General features: G+C 46.5%; 1 protein-coding gene across 3 annotated transcripts in view; it reads right to left on the minus strand.

The window, feature by feature from the left end:
• The window catches only part of LOC121873156 (protein still life, isoforms C/SIF type 2-like), a 389,616-nt gene that overhangs the window by 320,029 nt on the left and 45,458 nt on the right, over positions 1 to 24,129 (minus strand). The window lies entirely within an intron of this gene.

Here is a 24,129-nt window from a genome sequence, read left to right on the forward strand (position 1 = left end):
TAATAATAATAATAATAATAATAATAATAATAATAATAATAATAATACGGTTTATTGGAAAAGTTTGTGTGTGTGTGAGTGTGTGTGTGTGTGTGTGTGTGTGTGTGTGTGTGTACTAATATTCAAAATACTGAGCAATACAATATACACCAAACGTTATATCAAGATCCACGTACAATAATACTCACACAAAATAAACTGAGTAACAACGATATGATTTCATTAACAACAGAAATGGAAATAACAGAAGCAAACGTTATATTGTTATTGATTTATAAAGATCAATAACCACAACGGGTCCACCCTCGATATTTTTCATTTAAACAAATACATTAAATCAATACAATAACGACACAGCGCCATAGAGCAATTAACTTCAATTATATATTATTATTGTTATTACAATAATTAAGACAATACACAAACAACCCGGTAAATTAAATTCCCAAACATTGGTTGACGTGGAGCTGTACAGTTTGGGGGAGGGTTATGACACAGACCGACCAATCATAAAGAGTTTTGGATTACGGGTGGAAAAAAATAGCCTATCAGACGCAACCATCCGAAAACCTTCAACTTGTTGGCCAAATAGATTAACCAATCAGAAAGAAACATATAAAGTTCTTTCAATATGGCAACCAAAGATTTAATTTTGTCTATTTCAGGTTCAAACTGTTCAAAGTAAGAGTTTTTGTCCTCAAACGATCGTATAGTATAGACACAGGAAGAAGACCAACTTGAAGGAAACTCGCTGTAAAGTGAGGAAGTTGCGCGGTCATGTGCTTCTCGTCTTCCTCCACCGACACCGATTTAACCAAAACAAAAGAGAATCAAGTGTAAACAAGCAGCAGCCTTCAGCCTCTAACACGGTGTTTTCCGCCAATTCTCTGGGCGGGTAATTTCCCCGGAGTCAGTGGTCAAACACGGGGAAAAGAGCAGCACATCGACTTGACTTGCTGACTTGACGCAAGTACCACCTGGAGGGTTCCAGGTTGGGTCCCTTCTGATGCGTCTATATTGTTGCCAGCCTTGTCTGTCTCTTGCCAAGTCTGTCCTTTCACGCCAGTTCTGTACAAGACTGCTGAGTTGCCTGTACTGTAGTTATTTTCACATCTTTCGCAGAGCTCTTCTATCCACCTTACTTTCGCTTTCATACAAGCTGTGTCTCCACTTCCCTGCAGCACTGTAACTTTGTATGTTTTCTTAGCTTGGTTCTATATTTTCGTTCCTTTTCGCTTTTCTCCTTCTGTCACATTTCTGTAACACTTCTTCTATTATCCACCTTTGTCTCATTCTTCTCCTTTTCCCGAGCAATGCTTCCTCGTCTTCCTGAACGAGGTCTCTTCCTTTTCTCCAAATCTCGTAGAAGAGTTAGTCAGGATGAAGGCCGTCCTGTGACATTCCTATGGATACCTAGTCATGTCGGTATCTTGGGGAATGAGGCAGCAGATGACCTTGCCAAGACTGGCTGCAACAAGGCCACACCTGACTACGTTGTTCCTCGAACACTCTTACAGATTAGGACCCAAATCCGCCGCAAACAGAGAGAAGCTCGGGAAGCAGCCATCCCCCTGGACTCCCCGCCCACATGGTACGATGTCCTCCGTAAACTTCCTGACTTCTCGTACGTCTACGGGAAAGGGTCGCGGAAGGGGGACGTGATTGCTGCCCGTATCATCATTGGGTATGACTTTGCTTGGGAGATTGGTATCCCCACATCCCCTGAGCAACGCTCTTGTGCGTTATGCAGAAGACCCGACAGCCGCACCCTTATTCACTACCTCCTAAGATGTCCCCACACACAACGCTTCCGTGACGCCTGCTGGACCACCACTCCACGACCCCCTGACGGAGACACGATGATCCTCCCAATACTGGCCAGATATTTTGTAAATAATATTAATTATGTGTTAAAGGAACATCCTTCCTTCCTTAGGCTTTAGTAAGCCCCTTTATAATATTTATACTGTATATACTTTTCACACTTGCCAGATGATTCTGGTGTCATTGTACAGGGGTACCTAGTGACAGCACTAGGATCCCGCTTCCTCTATCAAGGAATAAACAATTGAAATTGAAATTGAATTGAAGAGTTAGAATCTACCCCAACTCCTCTTTTACTTGTTGACCTTTTAGTCGGTCGGTATTGTAGCGTGTTGAGACTATCAGGTTGTTGTTTGTTCTCTTAAATTTGACTCTAATGTTGGAAGTATCAGTTCATGGTCGGTTCCAAGATCAGCACTTCTCGTTACCTTTGTGTTGGGACGTAATCTACAGTATACAATTCTTGTGTTTCGTTTGGATGAGTCCAAGTATATCTGTGTGATTCTCTATGATATAAATTAGTATTAGTGAAGAATAATTGCTTTTGTTGACAGAACTCGAGTAGTCTTTCACCTCTTCCACACATTGTTCCTGTTCTAAATTTCCCATCACATATTCATAGCCTCTGTTGTCTGACCTTATTTTACTGTTAAAGTGACCCCTTACTCTGAGGATATCACTGTCACTTGTGTTGTCAACCTCTTCTCCTACTTCTTCATCTGAATGTTCTGACTCCGGGGCATATATTTGGATGTGATGCCTTATGTTCCGTGTAAGATTGTTGTGCTTCCTTGTTCAGTATGACTGCTACTCCTTCTCTCTGTATTTACCTCATCTCTTCTACCTGAATATAAGATCTTAACGTCGCCTTGTGTTAGTTCTCCTAGTGGCCAGTGGGTCTCGACCACTCCTATTACTGTATATCCCATTTGAAGTTGTTAGTACGTACAACTCATTTTTCCAGGTTGAAGCCACGTTCTTACATTCACTGTGCCTATTCTAGTAAGTCTTCTTCTTTGCTGACCACATGGCATAGTTGTCTGTGAACTGGAGGCTCGTCGGTTACACCGTCTGCGGTAGCCCTATTCTCGTTCTCATATGACTGCAATAGGGTAATGGGGTAGCCGGCTTGCTACTCCTGTGCGTCCGTTTGATCCACGGCGTTAAGTGTTTTCTGAAGACGTAATGCATTACTTTTAAAAAATATTTTAACACGAAACCCACTTCCAAAAATTACAACATATCTCTGGTGGCTGAGTGGATAAAGCCTTATCTTCATGTCCTTAATGGTCGCAGGACCTAACTTTACAGCTGAGGAAATGAAGGCGGTCGAGTGCAGTGTCGGCCACAGTGGTTGCTTAGTGTGCTGTATCCGTAGCGCCGTTAACGGGTCGTCAGGTGTATGTGTTTCCCTACACGACCTGCAAAGTTTACGATCCGTCCAAGCTGGTGACCTGTCCCCTCTCTCCCCTCGACCCTCACCTCCCCGACACAGATAAAGAATAAAGATACAGATATACCTGAGGGAACTACGGCGTAAACAACAACAGCTGGTATTTACAACATTGGAGAGCAGAACCCTATTGAACCTAACCTAACCCAACCTTATCTATATTTGTCAAACTTCAAGCAACCTAGATTAGCCCAACTTAACCTAGCCTTGCTTACCGATTGGCTTAGCCTAACGTATCTACGATGAATCTAATCTTATCTAATCCAACCTAAGATAACCCACACTAACAATAAGTGAGCTTGTGGGAATATGTCCACGCATAGTTTGTGAAGGACAGGTTGGAGGCTACACAAGGATTACCTTCCTAAGACTCCAACTTGCTACAACTTCCTACGAAGTATTCATACTTGGCACTGAAGAGTCCAACTTCTTGTGACTAATTTCCAAATTCTTACAATAAAGTCTAATTTGCTGTGTTAGAGTCTCAGTTGCTGTGAATAACATTTCATTTTCCAAAACAAATATTCCTACATGCTACTTAAGATTCCTAATTTCTATGATTAAAATTTCAAATCCCTATACATATTAATACTTGTTGTTTTTGGTTCCAGATTACTAGGAAATATTCCAGAAATTCCCACAAGTACAGGTAAGCTCACTGTGCCACGATTTACGATACCAGGCCACGATAAACAAAAATAATTAAACCAGTGAACCCACGTGACTGCAGAGTAACACAGGCCACTAATCCACTATTTACAACAACAAAAACACTACACCACAATGACCCCAAAAAGGCTGGGGATCGAATATGTGACCTTAAGTAACTGGAGACCAAACCACATCACTCTGCCAGTATAGTATTACACCACAGTCATCACAGAAACACAGTGTCCCCCTCAGTTACAGACGGGTAGATGAGTCTTCTTTGCCTCGGCGCCCCCAGAACACGTAGGAAGTCCCCTGAGAGTGAGTTTGGGACACCTGAACGAGCAAGGGCGTCCCTGGTGTGCCCTCAAGAGACCTGCGGTAGCGGGGGGTTGCCAAAAGCAATGGAAGTCCATGAAGGCTTGTGGCAGTTGGAGGCAAGAGTCGACAAAAATGAAAAACAAAAATAAATAAATAAATATTGAAAGCAGCATCAAAACGACATTATTGTGGAGTAAAAATATTTCTTGGTCTTCGTAATACAAAAATAACACTCACTGTTTATCATCTTTATTCCTCTCTCTCCTCCATTAAACCTTATTTATTCCTTTCTTCTCCATTTATCAATATCCTTCTCTCCCTGTTCTGTGGATCAACGATGTACAGAAACAATGAAATAAAGAAAATAAATAGTAGAGAGAATGATGGAGGCTCAACAGGGAATGAGAGTCATAAGGAGATGAGATAAAAGAACCAAACCTTCTGACTGGTTCATGTCAACACTTACACACCTAGTAAAATATTTCTCTATATTGCCCTTCATACACAGTGGTGCATTAACATCATCCCACTGCATATAACTAAGTTGCCATAAATGTTTAGGTCACCCACTGTCAGGAGTTGTCATGAGTGTTTAGGTCACCCACTGTCAAGAGTTGCCATGTTTGTTTAGGTCTCCCACTGTCAAGAGTTGCCATGTTTGTTTAGGTCCCCCACTGTCAAGAGTTGCCATGTTTGTTTAGGTCACCCACTGTCAAGAGTTGCCATGTTTGTTTAGGTCACCCACTGTCAAGAGTTGCCATGTTTGTTTAGGTCACCCACTGTCAAGAGTTGCCATGTTTGTTTAGGTCACCCATTGTCAAGAGTTGTCATGTTTGTTTAGGTCACCCACTCTCAAGAGTTGCCATGTTTGTTTATGTCACCCACTGTCAAGAGTTGCCATGTTTGTTTAGGTCACCCACTGTCAAGAGTTGCCATGTTTGTTTAGGTCACCCACTGTCAAGAGTTGCTATGTTTGTTTAGGTCACCTGTTGTCATGTTTGTTTAGGTCACCCACTGTCAAGAGTTGTCATGTTTGTTTAGGTCACCACTGTCAAGAGTTGCTGTTTGTTTAGGTCACCCACTGTCAAGAGTTGCCATGTTTGTTTAGGTCACCCACTGTCAAGAGTTGTCATGTTTGTTTAGGTCACCCACTGTCAAGAGTTGCCATGTTTGTTTAGGTCACCCACAGTCAAGAGTTGTCATGTTTGTTTAGGTCACCCACTGTCAAGAGTTGCCATGTTTGTTTAGGTCACCCACTGTCAAGAGTTGCCATGTTTGTTTAGGTCACCCACTGTCAAGAGTTGCCATGTTTGTTTAGGTCTCCCACTGTCAAGAGTTGCCATGTTTGTTTAGGTCACCCACTGTCAAGAGTTGTCATGTTTGTTTAGGTCACCCACTGTCAAAAGTTGTCATGTTTGTTTAGGTCTCCCACTGTGAAGAGTTGCCATGTTTGTTTAAGTCACCCACTGTCAAGAGTTGCCATGTTTGTTTAGGTCACCCACTGTCAAGAGTTGCTATGTTTGTTTTGGTCACCCACTGTCAAGAGCTGCCATGTTTGTTTAGGTCTCCCACTGTCAAGAGTTGCCATGTTTGTTTAGGTCACCCACTGTCAAGAGTTGCCATGTTTGTTTAGGTCACCCACTGTCAAGAGTTGCCACGTTTGTTTAGGTCACCCACTGTCAAGAGTTGTCATGTTTGTTTAGGTCACCCACTGTCAAGAGTTGCCATGTTTGTTTAGGTCATCCACTGTCAAGAGTTGCCATGTTTGTTTAGGTCTCCCACTGTCAAAAGTTGCCATGTTTGTTTAGGTCACCCACTGTCAAGAGGTGCTATGTTTGTTTAGGTCACCCACTGTCAAGAGTTGCCACGTTTGTTTAGGTCACCCACTGTCAGGAGTTGCCATGTTTGGTTAGGTCTCCCACTGTCAAAAGTTGCCATGTTTGTTTAGGTCACCCACTGTCAAGAGTTGCCACGTTTTGTTTAGGTCACCCACTGTCAAGAGTTGCCATGTTGTTTAGGTCACCCACTGTCAAGAGTTGCCATGTTTGTTTAGGGTCCCCACTGTCAAGAGTTGCCATGTTTGTTTAGTCACCCACTGTCAAGAGTTGCCATGTTTGTTTAGGCTCACCCACTGTCAAGAGTTGCCATGTTTGTTTAGGTCCCCCCACTGTCAAGAGCTGCTATGTTTGTTTAGGGCTCACCCACTGTCAAGAGTTGCCATGTTTGTTTAGGTCAGCCACTGCCAAGAGTTGTCATGTTTGTTTAGGTCTCCCACCGTCAAGAGTTGCTATGTTTGTTTAGGTCACCCACTGTCAAGAGTTGTCATGTTTGTTGAATTTCACTGTCAAGAGTTGCCATGTTTGTTTAGGTCACCCACTATCAAGAGTTGCCATGTTTGTTTAGGTCACCCACTGTCAAGAGTTGCTATGTTTGTTTAGGTCACCCACTGTCAAGAGTTGCCATGTTTGTTTAGGTCACCCACTGTCAAGAGTTGCTATGTTTGTTTAGGTCTCCCACTGTCAAGAGTTGCCATGTTTGTTTAGGTCTCCCAATGTCAAGAGTTGCCATGTTTGTTTAGGTCTCCCACTGTCAAGAGTTGCCATGTTTGTTTAGGTCACCCACTGTCAAGAGTTGCCATGTTTGTTTAGGTCACCCACTGTCAAGAGTTGCTATGTTTGTTTTGGTCACCCACTGTCAAGAGCTGCCATGTTTGTTTAGGTCACCCACTGTCAAGAGTTGCCATGTTTGTTTAGGTCTCCCACTGTCAAGAGTTGCCATGTTTGTTTAGGTCACCCATTGTCAAGAGTTGTCATGTTTGTTTAGGTCACCCACTGTCAAGAGTTGCCATGTTTGTTTAGGTCACCCATTGTCAAGAGTTGCCATGTTTGTTTAGGTCACCCACTGTCAAGAGTTGCCATGTTTGTTTAGGTCACCCACTGTCAAGAGTTGCCATGTTTGTTTAGGTCTCCCACTGTCAAGAGTTGCTATGTTTGTTTAGGTCTCCCACTGTCAAGAGTTGTCATGTTTGTTTAGGTCACCCACTGTCAAAAGTTGTCATGTTTGTTTAGGTCTCCCACTGTGAAGAGTTGCCATGTTTGTTTAAGTCACCCACTGTCAAGAGTTGCCATGTTTGTTTAGGTCACCCACTGTCAAGAGTTGCTATGTTTGTTTTGGTCACCCACTGTCAAGAGCTGCCATGTTTGTTTAGGTCTCCCACTGTCAAGAGTTGCCATGTTTGTTTAGGTCACCCACTGTCAAGGATTGCCATGTTTGTTGGGTCCCCACTGTCAAGAGTTGCCATGTTTTGTTGGGTCACCCACTGTCCAAGAGTTGCCAGCATTTGTTTTGGTCACCCGCTGTCAAGAGTTGCCATGTTTGTTAGGTCCCCCACTGTCAGAGTTGCCATGTTTGTTTTGGGTCACCCACACTGGCCAGAGTTGCCTGTGTTTGTTTAGGTCAGCCACTGTCAAGTTGTCATGTTTGTTTAGGTCTCCCACTGTCAGAGTTGCCATGTTTGTTTAGGTCACCCACTGTCAAGAGGTGCTATGTTTGTTTAGGTCACCCACTGTCAAGAGTTGCCACGTTTGTTTAGGTCACCCACTGTCAGGAGTTGCCATGTTTGGTTAGGTCTCCCACTGTCAAAAGTTGCCATGTTTGTTTAGGTCACCCACTGTCAAGAGTTGCTATGTTTGTTTAGGTCACCCACTGTCAAGAGTTGTCATGTTTGTTTAGGTCCCCCACTGTCAAGAGTTGCCATGTTTGTTTAGGTCCACCCACTGTCAAGAGTTGCTATGTTGTTTGTTTTAGGTCACACTGTCAAGTTGCCATGTTGTTTGTTTAGGTCACCCACTGTCAGGAGTTGCCATGTTTGTTTAGGTCTTCCTGTCAAGAGTTTGTTTGTTTTATTGTCTTTAATGTTAAAATGACAAATAAAACAAAATGAGATGACTAATAGAGCACAGAGAGAGAGAGAGAGAGAGAGAGAGAGAGAGAGAGTATCTTACCTCTCTGAATAAAAATTCTTCTTGGAGATGAATATCTTTGGACTAAACTGGGGAGGAGGGGGGTGGGGTGGGGGGTGGGGAGGGGACGGGAGGGCCTTACTCAGCTACTCTAGAGGTTATATACTGTAGATGGGAATGAAGCCTTTTATAGAGAAAGAACTTATTATGCAGGCGCAGCCGAGTGAGTTGATGGAGAAGGTGGAGGTATGAGTGAGTTGCCCGGTGGAAAGGTGGAGGTATAGCGGTCAGTGAGTTGCCCGGTGGAGAAGGTGGAGTATAGCGGCCGAGTGGAGTTGCCCGGTGGAGAAAGGTGGAGGTATAGCGGTCAGTGAGTTGCCCGGTGGAGAAGGTGGAAGTATAGCGGCCGGTGGGTTGCCCGTGGAGAAGGTGGGTATAGCGGCCGGTGAGTTGCCCGGTGGAGAAGGTGGAGGTATAGCGGTCGAGTGAGTTGCCGGTGGAGAAGGTGGAGGTATAGCGGCGAGTGAGTTGCCCGGTGGAGAAGGTGGAGTATAGCGGCCGAGTGAGTTGCCCGGTGGAGAAGGTGGAGGTATAGCGGTCGAGTAGGTTGCCGTGGAGAAGGTGGTTGCCGAGTGAGTTGCCCGGTGGAGATGAGTATAGCGGTCGAGTGAGTTGCCCGGTGGAAAAGGTGGAGGTATAGCGGCGAGTGAGTTGCCGGTGGAAAGGTGGAGTATAGCGGCCGAGTGAGTTGCCCGGTGGAGAAGGTGGAGGTATAGCGGTCGATGAGTTGCCCGGTGGAGAAGGTGGAGGTATAGCGGCCGAGTGAGTTGCCCGGTGGAGAAGGTGGAGGTATAGCGGCCGGTGGGTTGCCCGGTGGAGAAGGTGGAGGTATAGCGGTCGAGTGAGTTGCCCGGTGGAGAAGGTGGAGGTATAGCGGTCGATGAGTTGCCGGTGGAGAAGGTGGTATAGCGGCCGATGAGTTGCCGGTGGAGAGGTGGAGGTATAGCGGCCGAGTGAGTTGCCAGTGGAGAAGGTGGAGGTATAGCGGCCGAGTGAGTTGCCCGGTGGAAGGTGGAGGTATAGCGGCCGAGTGAGTTGCCCGGTGGAGAAGGTGGAGGTATAGCGGCCGAGTGAGTTGCCCGGTGGAGAAGGTGGAGTATAGCGGCCGAGTGAGTTGCCCGGTGGAGAAGGTGGAGGTATAGCGGCCGAGTGAGTTGCCCGGTGGAGAAGGTGGAGGTAGACGAGGAAGGGGAAAAGGAGGAGGAGGATTAAGAGGAGGTGGTGAAGGAAGATATGCAGGTGGAGAATGTGGTAGAGGCGGACGTGGTTATGGTGGTGGAAAGGGTAAGGAAGGAGGAGGAAGGAGAGAAGGAGGAAGGGTCGACGAGTCTTTTTGTAAAACTGGAACCGTTTTTCTTTTCCCTTTCTTCCTGGACAACTCTCAGGCAGCTTCTAAAGTTTTGTTGTCTGTCTTGACTTCCATCTAAGACCTGGCATCTCTCTGGTGCCTCTCTACCTAATGGTTTCCTCCTCCCTCCCTCCCTTCTCCCTGCATCCTTCTCCCCCTCCTTCCTCTTACCCCCCCCCTGTGTCGTGTCTGAGAACAGTCTTTAAGTCTCCGGAACGTTACGTCTGAAAACCTCTACTTAACACACACACACACACACACACACACACACACACACACACACACACACACACACACACATACACATACATACATACATACACATACATACATACATACATGCACACACACACATACATACGTACGTACATACATACGTACGTACATATACCATACATACATACACACACACATACATACATACATACATACATACATACATACACATACACATACACACACATACACGCGCGCACACACACACACACACACACACACACATTGGGATCAGTGTCAACAATTCTGTTCCGACTATACTGCCCTTCAGGATTTGTTGAACAGTCTCCAAAACTGGGCCACCAACAACCATGTCACCATCAACCATACCAAGACCATGGTTATGAACATCAACCTCTCCTCCGACGTTGTCACCCCCTTCCATTACTTTAGGTCCCAACACACTCTAGGTTGTAGACTCCACTAAGCTCCTCGGCGTCACCATAGACAACAAACTAAATTGGAAACCACACGTCAGTGAAGTTGTCAAATCCTCCAGTTTCCGTCTCCACCTCCTCCGCCGACTCTAGTCCCTCGGGTTCCTGCCCTCGAGCTCCTCAGTGTTTACTCAACATTCATACTTCCCAAGCTCACCTATGCCTCCCTACCTGGTCTTCCTCCTAAATGCCACACAACGTAAACACCTAGAAAAAGTGCAAAAGAGAGGGCATGCAAGATTATTCTCTCCTTCCTACTCCACATATCAAGAAGCGCTCAACACACTGACTCTTTCGACTCTCACTGACCATCACCACGACCTCATCTGCAAATTTGGTGAGAAGCTTTGCACCATCCTCGACACCGGCTCCTACCACCTGAGATCCCTAGCCGAGAATTGCTGTTGGACACCACAACCGCATCCAGCCCATACGAGCACGAACTGATCGCTATAAGAACAGCCCAGTCCCAACCATTGTAAGAATTATCAATAACTTGTAATAAACCAGTGTATTCACTCCCAGTAATTCCTACTTTGCACTGTCACTATATTGAAATGCCCTGTAGTTTAAGCCTCTCCCCATCTAGTTATTATATATCTTATTTGTATCAATTATGTTACTTGTATATTATTTGTAAATCGAAACCCATTCTAATTATGTAACTGTATATTTTCAGCCTTCTGGCTGCTATGCTCTCAATAAACCGTTAATTATTATTATCATTATTATTATTATTATTATTATTATTATTATTATTATTATTATTATTATTATTATTATTATTATTATTACAGACACCCCCACACACACACATATACACACCCCCACACACACACACACACACACACACACACACACACACACACACACACACACACATACATACATACATACACATACATACACACACATACATACATACATACATACATACATACATACACAATGTATGAAATAATCGATCTAAAAGTGAATTGTAGTCTAAAATAGCTCCTACGCCTTATATAATGTCGTATAACTATTCTTTAGCTGAAACGTTCTCACCACTAATGCTTCCTGTCTCAAATGTTCATCGCTGGGAACGTTATCTAGCCTACTGGAAACTACCTCAATAGTAAGTCTGTTTTCTGAGTAGGATGTCTCCACTGACGGAGACATTCTCCACCAGCGGGTTCTCTCCCCCGCTCTTATTTTGATTCAAGACCAGAAACTCGGAACGCCTCACCATCATTGAGCAAATTTACAGCACAACTTTATATTCAGGAGAGCCTGTGACTCCCTCGCCTGGCTCTGGTGCGCCAGGAACTCCTCACCGGTGTAGACCTCCTGCCTCCCCCTACCATAATCACCTTGCCTCCCCTACCTGCCTATCATAGTCATTTTGCCTATCCCTGCCTCCCCCTACCTGCCTATCAGTCGCCATTGCTATCTCAGTCACCCTGCCATCCCCTAGCTGCTTGCCTACCAGTCACCCTGCAACCCCTCCTCTTCCTACCGGACTACCACACACTCCTTACCTGCCTACCAAAGTCAATGTACCGGGTCTGCCCCATGGGGAACATACACACTCCCACCATACATTTTGTACACATGGAGCACCTCTTTCCCACCCATTCCACACACACACACACACACACACCACACACACACACACACACACACACACACACACACACACACACACACACATACTTCCTCTACATCACACTGCTTGGTGAGCTTTCTGGATTTTCTGCACAAAAACTTGCAGAAACGTAAGACATCACTGGCCGTTGCCCTTGTGGACTTCAGGAAGGCCTTTGACCTTGTTGATCACTGCACTGTTATCAACAAGGCTATTGCACTAGGGCTGCCCACCAACCTGGTCTTGTGGCTCACTGATTTCTTGAGTGGACGTCGCCAGGCAGTGAGGTATCAGGGTTTGGTCTCCACATTCCAACACCTCACCTGCGGTGTTCCCCAGGGGACCAAGATGGGACCACTGTGCTTCCTCATCCTGATCAACGACGCTCTATCGGACACTCCTCACAGGTGGAAGTACGTGGATGACTGCACTGTGGGGGTTCAGTGGACAACACCGCACCAGACTACTCATCGCTACAAGGCACCCTGGACAGGCTACAGGCATGGATTACGGAGAACAAGGTCACCATCAACCACACCAAAACCGTAGTCACGCACATCAATACCGCCACCACTCCAGTGCAAGCCCCAGCAGTCACAGTGGGTGCCCATCCTCTCCAGCTGGTGCAGTCTGCCAAACTCCTGGGTGTAACTATAGACAACAAACTTGACTGGAAGGCCCATGTAAATAACACAGTCAAGGCAGCCTCGTACCGTCTCTACATGCTACGACGACTTAGGTCACTTGGGACACCTACGCCAGAGCTGAGGACCATCTACAATGCCTTTATTCTCCCCAAACTAACGCATGCGTCACCAGCCTGGTCGTCTTCTCTCAACTCCACCCAACAATGTCAGCTAGAGAAGGTACAGAAAAGGGCCTGCAGAATCATGCTCGGCGCAGAATACTCCGGCTACACCAACACTCTCTCCACCCTGGAAATGCCATCCCTCGGTGACCTCCACCACCAAGCAATGGAAAGGTTTGGCAGTGGACTACTGCACAATCCTCGTCATCGCCACCTCCTGCCACCTGCTGCCCCCCACCCAACTCGCGCAGTCCGCCACTACAACAAAATTCAACCCATAAGAGCCCGCACCAATAGATATAAGAACAGCACCATCCCTTCTATTGTTAAAATAATAAACAACTCCTGATTTATGTACTGTACAGCCCTGTAAATGTATTCAATGCATATTATATTATTATGTCTAAATCAAATGTAAGTCTGTATATTTTCAGCCACCGGCTGCAACTCTATTAATAAACCGTTTATTATTATTATTATTATTACACACACACACACACACACACACATACATTCATAATAATAACGATTGCCCTTAGTGTTCGAGGCTGGCCAGCCCTAGGGCCACCTAGGTGTGACGTTGTTTAAAGTGTAGAAGTTGTCACCAACACTACAACTACACTCCAAGTTAAACAAGGTGTATGACCCAGTGTCAAGGCATAACACAAGAAGACAGGACAACTCACCAACTGCACTGGTTAACCATTACCCCAGAACACGACCCACAAGTCCCTTAATATTCATTTTTTCAATTACTGCTGGATAGACAGAGGCAAATGGTATAAAGAAACTTGCCCATAGTTTCATCCTCTCCGGGGATAGGATCCGGGACCATTCGCATGCTGACCATGACACACACACACACACACACACACACATCATCTACTAACACGTCTCATACACTTTATCGATCCATCTCAATACATGAACCCGTCCACCTACCAAATACGTCTCCACTTATCTCATCCACTAACAGAGATGATCTCACCCACAGCCCTCAGCCACCCACGATCATCAAACACCTACTGTACAGTCCTCACCCACACACCTACCTACACACCTCACCCACCATCACACCCATCCACCCACAGTCCTCACTCACATCTCACCCAACCACAGCCCACACTTCACCTCACCCCACAACCCCACCACCAAAACAACAACATCCTCAGCTGGACAGCCCCGGCACGTGACTATAAACACATTAAGTTCCGGGAAATATTGTGTATTACTTCGCCTCCAAGACTTAGATCACCTCGTCTCTCCTCAAGCAGCTCCCAGAGACACAGTAAGGGAGCACCAGGATAAAGTTAGTGTTCTACACAACACAACACCAAATTGCTTCCCAGTCCATCTGTCCTGCCAACTACTTCACCAATGCGTCGTTTTAGCCCCCCCCCCCCCTCTCTCTCGGGTTAAGAACATAAGAACATAAGGATGAAGGAAACTGGAGCGGGCCTATTTGCCCATACTAGGCATTCCCGTTTACATCCAACCCATATTGCTCATATATCCATCCAACTTATGTTTGAAGCTATCCAGCGTGTTCCAGTTAATGATAACGTTCGGTAACTTGTTCCACTCATCCACTACTCTATTTCCAAACCAATGTTTACCTATCTCGCGCCTAAATCTAAATGTGTCTAATTCAAAACCATTGTAACTAGTTCGCTCCTGGTTGGATAATTTAAGTACCTTTGTTATATCACCATTGTTTAGCCCTGACGTCCATTCATACATCTCGATCATATCGCCCCTTCATTCTACGTCTCTCAAGGGAGTGCAAATTAAGAAGCTTTAACTTGTCTCTGTACTCAAGGCTCCTAATGCCCGGGATTAGTCTTGTCATTCTCCTCTTAATTCCTTCTCGGGATTCTATATCCATTCTGTAGTACGGTGACCAGAAATGAACTGCGTAATCGAAGTGTGGTCTCACAGGTCACACACACGTCACCGAGACCCGTCTGTCTCTCCTCTACGTCTCTCACGCTGGTCAAACACGACAAATACCGCCAAGAAATGTCCCTCTCCATCTCTGAAGCTGGTTAACCACGAGAGAGAGAGAGAGAGAGAGAGAGAGAGAGAGAGAGAGAGAGAGAGAGAGAGAGAGAGAGAGAGAGAGATTTCGTCAAGAAGCAAGTGTCTCTCCGCCTCTCAGGGATGTCAAACACGAGAGACACCATTAAGAAGAGAGACAAATATACCCAGTGTTCTAGCCAGCAACCTTACCAGGAATCCTATATTTTATTATCTGTAAACCTTCACAACACCGCGAGGGGCAACAGAGATATATCAAGAGGGGGGATAGGGGGTGTGAGGTGGGGAATGGGGGTAGGAGGTGGGGAAGGGGGAAGGAGATGGGGAAGGGGGGAAGGAGATGGGGAAGGGGGGAAGGAGATGGGAGAGTGAATTGGGAGGGGAGGAGAATTCTTTTTTGAGATAAGGCTGTTGGCAAGTGGGGTGTTTTTGGAGAATATGGGTGTTTGAAGGTGTGGGGTGCGTTGTTTGGAGAGGTGTGTGTGTGTGTGTGTGTGTTTGTTTGGAGGAGGAAGGGGACACCAACTTATTTCGCCCGGTAATATGACATCCACAGATTAAGAAGACAAAGGAAACTAAACAGAATAAATACTAAATAGTTAAATAAATAAATAAAACAACGTGAATATTTTGACACAAGTGTTTGAAGGGTCCCGTGTCACAACCCAGATCTTCAGATATTTCAGGATATTTTCACATCTTTTCGTATATGTCCTCCCAGCTAGAGGCATGAGAACACAGCTACATGATAAGTGTCTTATATAACCTACCCGTATAATACTACACTGAGACTCTACTCTAAATTTAGCTCAGTTAAGATAAAATTAATGTATTCTGAAACATTAACCAATATGGCGTCGAAACTATACAGAGACTCAGCCCTTAAGTCGTAACTACTGTACACTGAAACAACCTTTATCAAGAGAACTTCCAGCACCAGAGTTTACCTTAAGGGAAATAAAAACAATGAAGGGAAACTTTTGAGAATCCTTCAGCCAGTCGACAAGTAGTCCGGCTTGACGTAATTACTGGTGCTCCTCCCCCCTGCCCCTCACGACACACCCCCCCTGCCCCTCACGGACACACCCCCTGCCCCTCACGACACACCCCCCCTGCCCCTCACGACACACAATGACATCCCCCTGCCCCTCACGACACACACACCCCCCTGCCCCTCACGACACACCCCCTGCCCTCACGACACACCCCCTGCCCCTCACGACACACGACACACCCTGCCCCTCACGACACACCCCCCGGCCCACACCCTGACACACCCCCCTGCCCCTCACGACGCACCCCCCTGCCCTCACGACACACCCCCGCCCTCACGACACACCCCTCACGACACCCCCTCACGACACACCCCCTGCCCCCACGACACACCCCTGCCCTCACGACGCACCCCACACACCCCCTGCCTCACGACACACCCCTGGCCCCTCACGACACACCGGCCCCTCACACACACCCCCCCCTCACGACACACCCCGGCCCTCACGACACACCCCCGCCCTCACGACACACCCCCTGCCCTCACGACCCCCCCCTCACACACCCCTGCCTCACGACACCCCTGCCCCTCACGACACACCCCCGGCCCCTCACGACACACCCCCTGCCCTCACGACACACCCCTGCCCTCACGACACACACACACAACACGCCCTCACGACACACCCCCTGCCCCTCACGACACACCCCCTGCCCCCTCACGACACACTGCCCCTCACGACACACCCCCCCTGCCCCTCACGACACCCCCCTGCCCCTCACGACACACCCCCCTGCTCGACACACCCCCCTGCCCCTCACGACACCTGCCCCACGACACACCCCTGCCCACACACCCCACACCCCCTGCCCTCACACACCCCCTGCCCTCACTGCCCCTCACGACACACCCCCTGCCCTCACGACACACCCCTGCCCCTCACGACACACCCCCTGCCCTCACGACGCACCCCCTGCCCCTCACGACGCACCCTCACTGCACCCCCCCCCTCACGACACCCCTGCCCTCACGACACACCCCCCCCTGCCCCTCACGACGCACCCCCCCTGCCCCTTACGAGTCATTACTTCAGTAGTTGGGTTATTAAGCTCTTTAGTCTCTTGTAATCTTGTGAGTCTTCAGTCTCCTAACACCGCCTGGCAGCCATCTTACCTCAGATTCTCTACACCCGACTACTTACTGTAGAACCGTCCCTCACTTTTCTACAAGTACTTATTAAAACTTAAGAAATATCTCTTCACTTTTCTACACGATCAATTACTTAACCTCCTCACTTTTCTCCGAGATAACTTCCAGCATTACCACATGAAGAGTACGATGTGTGATTCTGATACCACCAAGAGTTGGTGGCACCCAATGACACCGCCAGTCAACCTAACCTAACCTAACAGCCATACAACCAACTCAAGTCAAACAAGGTTTTCTAGCGGTGAGGCCTCTGGTAGCCAACGTCGGGTATCTCTCTCTCTCGGGATCGATGCTGGAGGAGAAAGCTGACGTATTACCCGACGTCAACAACAACAACAACAAACAGCTGCTGAGTCTTGGCACATCACCCAGTTGACCACGACCGATCTTCCTGAGGCAGAAACACAGACCTTCAGAAGTGGTTTATCTCAGGTTATGGTCAAAGATGCTCTTGGTATTGGTAGAGGTTACGGCTTCACTGAGCGCCTCTTCGGTTACTGGTTCCAGGTGTTGTGGAACGAGTGGTTTGCGGTGTTGGTGTTGCTCGTGTTTAGGTCCTGGGGATCTTTGGTTACTGGATCCAGGTGTGCCGTGTTCTTATATATACAGTATAGTAGAAATATTTTCTAGAATGCGGCGGTCGAGTGGATACATCACTCGCCTGGACGCTCCCAGTTCACCCAGCTGTATATGGGTCCCCAAGTTTACAACTAGGGAAGTGTACCGAAGTCTTAGTGTTCAGTGTACTGTATCTACACTGTCTCTTATGACCAGTAATGCCTTTGGGACGCTTTCACTTTTCAACATTGTCTCACCTGTAATGTGTTTTTTTACCTGTTGGTTTTGAGTCTTTCCTGAAATATTACAGACTTTTGGGAGTCTTCATTAATGGTCTGTGGTTCTCTTCAACTTTTGGTTGTGAGGTCTATGGCTGTCCTGTCTAGGTCTTCAACTTTTGGTCCTTTTAAGGTTTAATGCAGGAGGTGTCGTGATGTATAGAATCCTCTAGGTTTGTCCGTCTATACAACTTTAGGTCAAAACATCTCTCGGGGATCGTAGTTCCTCTTTGAATCCTGATCCTAAGAAACTCACCGCACGTCCAGGTCTTTAAGTCAGCCCCAACTTTCCTCCAAGAAAACTCCCACGGTCTTTCCTGAAGGTTTCTCGTATTCGGTGATTAAGAGTTCCACAGCAGAATCATAACACAAGAATTATTTTTTTTAAGACACGCGTGAAGGATTTAGTAAATCCTTGAAGAGTTAATCGTAAATCCGGGGGCTGTTGTTGAGGTTCGATCCCCCCCCCCCTCCATCGGGTAGACAGCAGCAGCAGGGAGCCTTGAGACGTGATCAATACACTGATGACATCCAGGATCTCTTCCATTGATGATCTTACAAACCGATATCCGGAGTCACCAAGAGTCGTGTGTTTGTCGTTTGTTTTGTTTCTTCCTCGTATAGAACAACACCCGAGGTTAGTGATAAGTCTCAGGTGTGACGTTGGAACCATTCACGACAACACTTTTCTTTCGTTAGTAATTTTAGGGTAAAATTAGCGTAAGAGTTTATTTTTTTGAGAATCCATCTTCAGTCCGTTGCCAGAATGAGTCAATCAGATGCGTTACCATATCACTAACCTAACCTAACCTAACCTAACCTAACCTAACCTAACCTAACCTAACCTAACCTAACCTAACCTAATCTCTCTAAGTAGCGTTAAGGTGTTATTAATCTTCACGCGAAACAAGCTGGGGTGCGTAATCTTCAAGTGACCGGGTAAAGCTTTATCTTGCGTACATCAGCAGGTGAGGGAGCAACACCCATAATCTCCCTCATGCAGTGTCTTGTACACCAGGGTCATGATGCCACCACCTCCTTCATCGTACTTATTATCCTTATCGACCCAGGTCTTGGATATTCATCAGCGGGGTTGAGTGGAGGGTCACGTCAATACCCTCTTCCTCCTCCTCCTTCCCCCCACCTCCTCCTCCTCCTTCCCCCCCCCCCCTCCTCCTCGCTGAGTCCAAGTCTCACGTCACGGCGTCTGAGGAACGGGACTCATATTCGCTTCATCTGTGATAACTGAAATCGGATCACCTGGAGATTAGACACCCCAGTATATTTCTCCTCTAACGGCATTCTAACGTAATCTTATCTCACCTAACATAAACTAATGCTAACCTAACCTAACCTAACCCATCATGTGACCTCCCTACACCCAGGTCAGGTCACTTTTATCTTTAGAAGTTAAATAATCTATAAATCTTCCCCAGTTAAATTTATCTTTTAAGTTTGAACTCATTTGGTCAAAATAATAATATAATGATATTGATTGGACGACGAGTTTCCGCGGTTTGCTGACAGTAAGTCCAGGGGTAATATTGGTTAATACAGATAGACAGATAGATAGATAGACAGATAGATGGATAGATAGACAGATAGATAGAGAGATAGATACGTATTCAGTAAAATCGCCATACAAGTTTACAATTGGTTAGGCAGGTATACGGGTACAGTGTAGGTTAGGTTAGGTTAGGAAGGGCTGTGTCTTATGGCGGCGAGGGAGGAAAAAAGGCAACCATCACGCAGCTACTCTAAGGGATGAACTTGGCCAATGAAACGCCACGAATGTCACATGATCAGAGCAAAGGAGCTAATTGGTCGAGGCCAGCGGCATGTGATCAAAACAAAGGAGCTGATTGGTCAGGAGCGGTGTCTCAGAAGATGAAAAAATTGTAAAGCGCAGAACAAGAGAGGGGACAACGGCAGAGACAGTCACACAGTCACAGAGGAACCTAACTGACACCACAGAGAGTCACACAGTCACAGAGGAACCTAACTGACAACGGCAGAGACAGTCACACAGTCACAGAGGAACCTAACTGACACCACAGAGAGTCACACAGTCACAGAGGAACCTAACTGACAACGGCAGAGACAGTCACACAGTCACAGAGGAACCTAACTGACCCCACAGAGGCAGTCACACAGTCACAGAGGAACCTAACTGACACCACAGAGACAGTCACACAGTCACAGAGGAACCTAACTTGACACCACAGAGACAGTCACACAGTCACAGAGGAACCCTGCTGACACCACAGAGGTCCACACACAGTCACAGAGGAACTAACTGACACCACAGGAGACAGTCCACACAGTCACAGAAGGAACCCTTTGACACCTGAGAGAAGGCCACACAGTCTGGGGAGGAACCTAACTGACACCCACAGAGACAGTCACACAGTCACAGAGGAACCCCTGCTGACACCACAGAAGTCACACAGTCTGAAACCTAACTGACAGCACCACAGAGACCAATTCACACAGTCTGAGAACCTAACTGACCTGGCACCACAGAGAGCCACACAGTCTGCAGAAGGAACCTAACTGACAACGGCACGAACAGTCACCCGCAGTCACAGAGGAACCCTAACTGACACCACAGAGACAGTCACACAGTCGCAGAGAACTGCTGACACCACAGAGAGCCACACACAGTCTGAAGAACCTATGACACCACAGAGACAGTCACACAGTCTGAAGAAACCTAACTGACACCACAGAAAGTCCACACAGTCTGAAAGAAACCTAGCAGCACCACAGAGACAGTCACACAGTCACAGAGGAACCTAACTGACACCACAGAGAGTCACACAGTCACAGAGGAACCTAACAGCAACAACGGCACGGGGCGATGCGATGCGGAAGACCTAACGGCAACGCTGACAGTCACACAGTCACAGAGGAACCTAACTGACACCACAGAGAGTCACACAGTCACAGAGGAACCTAACTGACACCACAGAGACAGTCACACAGTCACAGAGGACCCTAACTGACACCACAGAGACAGTCACACAGTCACAGAAGAACCTAACTGACACCACAGAGACAGTCACACAGTCACAGAAGAACCTAACTGATACCACAGACAGTCACACAGTCACAGAAGGACCTAACTAGCAGGCATCAGTGACTGGAACACCCTGACACATCACACAGTAAACAGAGAAGAGGAAACACCCCTGGCAGTGACCCGACGGAGGAGGATCAAAGCTGATAGTAAAACTGTTTGCCGGAGCCCATTGTGTGTGTACAGGAGAGGTTAATAAGTGTGTTTATGGAACGAAAACTCCGCGTCAATATTTAGGGGTCACCTTTTCAGCTCAAAATTGGAAGGACGCGAATTTTTGCAGACCTCCCTAGACACACTATTGTCTCCTATACACACACTGACTCTAACCTCCTCAGCTGACACACAAATTCTCAAGTTTTTATATAAATATTTTTTTTTTACCGTTAAGATGAGAGTAATTTCCTTCTGAGTGAAATAATTTTGTCGATTTTAATTTCCACGTAAAGAAGACGTCACGTGCACAAGATGACGTCACGAGCATAAGATGACGTCACGAGCATAAGATGACGTCACGTGCACAAGATGACGTCACGAGCATAAGATGACGTCACGAGCATAAGATGACGTCACGTTCACAAGATGACGTCACGAGCATAAGATGACGTCACGTTCACAAGATGACGTCACGAGCATAAGATGACGTCACGCACATAAGATGACGTCACGTTCACAAGATGACGTCACGAGCATAAGATGACGTCACGCACACAAGATGGCATCACGTACACAAGATGACGTGAGGTAAACAAGATGTAACGTAAACAATATGACGTGAGGTAAACATGACGAGAAGAAAACAGATAAATACACAAATAAGCAAGAGTAAAATAAGTAAATAAACAAGGTAAACAAACAGGCTAATAAAATATTCAAATAAGAAAGTTAAAGACTTAAACATAAACAAAAATGACATACAATACAGATGCAAAATAAATGGATAAACAGGAGATAAAACACAATAAAAGTAAACAATAAACAATAAACAACATCTCTCACACACCTGCCTGTCTCTCCTTACTTGTTTACTCTCACAGTTATCTTTATTTCTCTCTCATTTTTGTGTCGTAAAGAATATGGAAGGAAGGGAGGGGAGAGAAGGAGGGAGAGGGAGGGGTGGATGGGGGAAGTAAGGGAGGAAGGAGGAAGGAGGGCAGAGGCAGGATGGGGAGTAAAGGAGGGGTATGGGAGGTAGGGAGAGGTAGGAGTGGGGGGGGGAGGGACAAAGGTAATTGGATAGTTAACAGGAAAAACAAAGTAAATGAGTTGAAATATTATTGACTATTGGTGAAAATGACCACTACAGGTTATATTCTCTCTCTCTCTCTCTCTCTCTCTCTTTCTCTCTCTTCTTCCTCTCCTCTGCGCTCGTTCTCTTTCTCTTCCTTTCACTCTCTCGTTTCCTCTTCTTCCCTATTGCCTTTCCTTCAACTCCTTCTCCTCTTCGCCCTTCCCCATTCTCTCCTTCTCTATTCTCCTCTTTCTATCTCCTCTTCTCATTCTACCAGTCAACATCTACTCTCCCTCTTCTCCCTTTCCTTAATTTCTTTCTGTCATCTTTGCTCCTCTGTATCTAGCCTTCCTCTTCCTCTTCTTTCCCATTAACTCTCCCACCCTATTCACCCCCTCCCAGGAGACACCAGTTCCCTCCCATCGTAAATCTCAAACTATCACATTCACAGTAAAACTCCTCTTCCCTCTCCCACACCCTCGTCTCCCCTCTCCCACACCCTCCTCTCCCCTCTCCCACACCCTCCTCTCCCCTCTCCCCCCCTCCTCTTCCCTCTCCCACCCTCCTCTCCCCACCCTCCTCTCCCCTCCCCACCCCTCCTGCCTCCTCCCCACACCCTCCTCTCCCCACAGTACACCCTCCCCTCTCCCCTCTCCCCACACCCTCCTCTCCCCTCTCCCCACACCCCTCTCCCCTCTCCCACACCCTCCTTCTTTCTGTCACCCCTCCCCCACACCCTCCCTCACACTCCCCATCAGCCTGCACCAATCTTTCCTCCATAGCCCAAATTGTCAGCACGTACAATATTACCCTCATATTGTGTACACAGTACGTACACATACCTCATATTCTTCCTCCACATACCTTCAATTGTGTACACAGTATACCTCATATTGTGCAATACGCACACATACCTCATATTGTGCACAGTCCGTACACACATATAGACAGTTCACAAACCTCATGTACATAAATACCCTTCATATTGATGTGTCATATTGTACTGTATTAAAATATGTACATAAGATGTGTCCTGTATATTCTGCATTTAAAGGACATGTAAGCTATGTACTAACACGTCAACGATGTGCTGTACTAAACACGTGTTGTACAGAACCCATTGTGTGCACTCAACACCTGTCTAATGATCTGTAATTACCACGTACTGTACATGATCCACGATACACATTTAAATTACGTACATTATTTTACGGTGTATTTACGAAACACGGATTTATGCCAACCATAACAACTACACTCATGTTCTGTACACAATACGTTATTATAATGGAGTGTACGAAATTTAAAACACTTGTGACACACAGGAAGAGAGAGAGACTGTGTGTGTGGGGCGCTCTCCAACACACAAGCCTTGGCTCCCACCATTCATGACGCTCATTACAGATTCATGAATGGCAGAAATTGTGTCCCAGGAGAGCGTCAACTAGTTCACTTAAGTCTGGGGCAACCTGCGTAAACACCTGTCCTGCGTCACTATACGCTAGCAACACCTAACACAACACTCAGGTGAACACACTGCAACACAACACTCAGGTGAATCACACTCGCACACAGGTTCACCACCTGTCCTAATTACCTGATCCTGCAATTACAATTACACATTTTAACTTTTTTATAGTTAATGTAACGTGAACACATCAGGTTTTAATTTGTAATGGCATATCACTCATCAATTTCCAATTATAAAACCACTTTTTGTTTACAACCTCGTGACACCTACACCAGTGTGGGATAAAGTATTTTGTTTTTAATTTTCTACAGTGAAAGTTGGCTCCTTAAGCTTGGCAGGTGACCCATCGTTCAAACAGTGCGGATGCAGAACACTGTAGAGGCAACACAAAGAGGCAGCGTGGTCGGCAACGCACCAGACCGCTTTTACTTTCCTCAACTGTAGTGTTAGGTACAGTCTCACCCAAAAGTTCGTTAATTCTCCCAGCCAGCCATTGCTGCACTGCCTG

This window comes from Homarus americanus, unplaced genomic scaffold (assembly GCF_018991925.1).
Source record: "Homarus americanus isolate GMGI-L3 unplaced genomic scaffold, GMGI_Hamer_2.0 scaffold32929, whole genome shotgun sequence".
NCBI lineage: Eukaryota > Metazoa > Arthropoda > Malacostraca > Decapoda > Nephropidae > Homarus > Homarus americanus.